At 40.7% G+C, this 3105-nt stretch overlaps 1 long non-coding RNA gene across 1 annotated transcript; it reads left to right on the forward strand.

Annotated features, from left to right (window-relative positions):
• The first annotated feature begins 514 nt into the window (after positions 1–514).
• On the forward strand, positions 515–2055 carry LOC131920709 (uncharacterized). The gene is made up of 2 exons (XR_009381753.1): positions 515–618; positions 1451–2055. It is a non-coding gene; the product is annotated as an uncharacterized LOC131920709 (long non-coding RNA).
• The last annotated feature ends 1050 nt before the right edge of the window (positions 2056–3105 follow it).

Genomic DNA, 3105 nt, shown 5'->3' on the forward strand with positions numbered 1-3105 from the left:
AAGTTCTTTAATGTGAGATAAGAGCTACACTTCTCTGTGGGCATTAGGATAAGGATTTAGAATTCAGTAGTAAATTATATTGAAAAAGGAAGTATCAAGTAGCCTATTCTCCACTAAAATCCATGTCCTCACTAGTCAAATATATTTGGCTAGGCTTTCAGTACCAGGCTTGAATTCTCTTCTGTCAAATAGGATGGAGTCCAATGAGACAGCTGTTAGTCACTACCAAGGTATGAGTGCCACTGTTTCATTTTTAAGTAAGGCTGGTCATGGTTATTGTTCAGAGACACCAGAGTTGGGAATGATTATTGATTTCTCTACTCCATTATTTGCTTGCTCATTACCTTTGGTTACTATGAACAGTGATCATAGAGGAGGCTTTCAAGTCATGGCCAACTCCAAGACCTTTGTCCAATGTGCACTGAGTCTTTATCAATAAAGTCTTCTGCTGTGGGATGGTCTGTATGTCAAGTGTGTTGCTGATTGGTCAGTAAATAAATCACTGATTGGCCACTGGCTAGGCAGGAAGTATAGGCGGGACAAGGAGAAGAATTCTGGGAAGTGGAAGGCTGAGAAAGAGACTGCCTGGAGCCGCCGCCAGGAGAAGGAAGATGTAAGGTACCAGTAAGCCATGAGCCATGTGGCAAAGTAAAGATTAATAGAAATGGGCTAAATATAAGAGTAAGAGCTAGACAGTGACAGGCCTGAGCTAATGGCCAAGCAGTTTAAATAATGTAAGAGTTTGTGTGTTTATTTTATAAATGGGCTCTGGGACTGGCGGGACTTGGTGACGGGAGCTGGAGAGAAATTCTCCAGCAACAAATGGCGTCCAACGTGGTGGCAAGAGTTTCCACCTAAAAACTTAGAAAAAAGATTCTAAAACGGAGCTAAAAACAGCTTCCTAATTGTCTCTCTCAAATAAGCGGCAGCTGCCGGTTTGAGCTACTGGCGGGTTCCTAGCGTGCGCTCTCGACCTGCAGTATGGTGGGAATGAGGCCTCTGCAAGTAGCACATTAAACTGTGTGGTGGATTTAGCCTTTGCTAGTACAAAACAAAAAAAGAGGTTTCTGGGCTACACGCTACTTTGGTAAAAGTGTAGACCCACTATTTCTGAGAGTTACGGCTCCCAGAGCTGGCGGAATGCGGACCACCGCCATGTTGGGAAGCTGAAGTGGGCGGAGCCAGCAGCCACTGCGCCGTTTCAGGCTTAGAAGGCTGCTTTTTAAAGGAATAGGCTCAAGCTAATATAAAAAAATAAGCCACGTAAAGATGACTACCACACAGAGAATCTGGATTATGTTCTCTTTGATATTCGTAACTGCAGAAAAACATTTGATTGTAAAAGCTGTTGAGTTATGCCAAAATGTATATTTTAAAGGTACCTTGACTTCAAAATTTGGATATAAGGATATGTTGCTTTGGAAAAGAGTCTCTGCTTTTGTTTCCACAGAAAGCCAGAGACTATGGATTTGTTCCAGATTAAGATACATCAGGTTTGACCAGCCAAGACCCCCTGAAAGGTCTCCGATGACACCATGGCCCTGATGATCCAACATCCAGAATGGTTTCAAGGCAACTGGCTCAGACGACATACCCTCATGGACTATTCCATAATTCTAAAATTTTCTTTGTATCCCCATAAGATACAGCGCCCCCCTTCAGCAGGAAGTAATAAGAGAAACTACGCCCAAATTCCCAAATATACCAAGCTGACTTTGGAGATATATAAAGATTAAAACCTTCCTTTTTAAGAAAAGAAAAGGGGAAGTGCTGTGGGATGGTCTGTATGTCAAGTGTGTTGCTGATTGGTCAGTAAATAAATCACTGATTGGCCATTGGCTAGGCAGGAAGTATAGGCGGGACAAGGAGAAGAATTCTGGGAAGTGGAAGGCTGAGAAAGAGACTGCCTGGAGCCGCCGCCAGGAGAAGGAAGATGTAAGGTACCAGTAAGCCATGAGCCATGTGGCAAAGTAAAGATTAATAGAAATGGGCTAAATATAAGAGTAAGAGCTAGACAGTGACAGGCCTGAGCTAATGGCCAAGCAGTTTAAATAATGTAAGAGTTTGTGTGTTTATTTTATAAATGGGCTCTGGGACTGGCGGGACTTGGTGACGGGAGCTGGAGAGAAATTCTCCAGCAACAGTCTTCTTTTCAACTTTGGGAGGTAATCAAAGGTTATAGCAATAGTCTATATAGTTTAGTAAAAATATTTTTAGAGGAAGGAATAATCTTAGGCAACATTAGGGTGTTTTGAAACCCTGTAAATATGGGACTATGAATGAAATGATTAGAATTATTTGTGCTTCACTGGGACAATAAGGAGCTGATAAGTGTGGGACTAAAAGTTATCTATGGTTGTTAAGAGTTCTATGTGGTTGAGATTAAGTCGTCTGTATTTCATTGAGACAAGAGGAAATTATTTCTTTGGGGTCAGGACATAGAAACTGGAGAGTATAGGAAGAGGATGTAAAGAAAGAGCAACTGTGGGAAAGTAAAATTAATGGACATATGTTCCACTTTATTAGAATCATGGACAGTGTAGAATTATGTAGAATGACAAACCTGGTGATTGAAGAATTAAAAGGATATAAACTGATCACTAAGTTGACCTTAATCTGGATGTTCATTTCTGGTCTTTTACTATCTATCACACTTTGAATAGCAAGTTTCCTGAATCAAACATTATATGTCAATTAAATTAATAGGATTTTGAAGGGATGCTGTGTGGAATCAGGAATAAATATGTATCAAATTCTAATGCAAGATGTCTAATCAAGTCAAATAAAAAGGCAAAAAGGAGTATTCCAAAAATTAGAAGACTACTGCGTGGCAATGAATGTTAAACATATTTCTCCAATGAGAGAAATTATGAAAGTAGTTTTATCTTAAAAAATCAACAAAACGGCTGGGCGGTGGTGGCGCATGCCTTTAATCCCAGCACTCGGGAGGCAGAGCCAGGCGGATCTCTGTGAGTTCGAGGCCATCCTGGGCTACCAAATGAGTTCCAGGAAAGGCGCAAAGCTACACGGAGAAACCCTGTCTCGAAAAAAAAAAAAAATCAAAAAAACAACTGTAGCCTCATACTAAATTCTTTATTGTATGTG

Source organism: Peromyscus eremicus, chromosome 10, assembly GCF_949786415.1.
Source record: "Peromyscus eremicus chromosome 10, PerEre_H2_v1, whole genome shotgun sequence".
NCBI classification, from domain to species: domain Eukaryota; kingdom Metazoa; phylum Chordata; class Mammalia; order Rodentia; family Cricetidae; genus Peromyscus; species Peromyscus eremicus.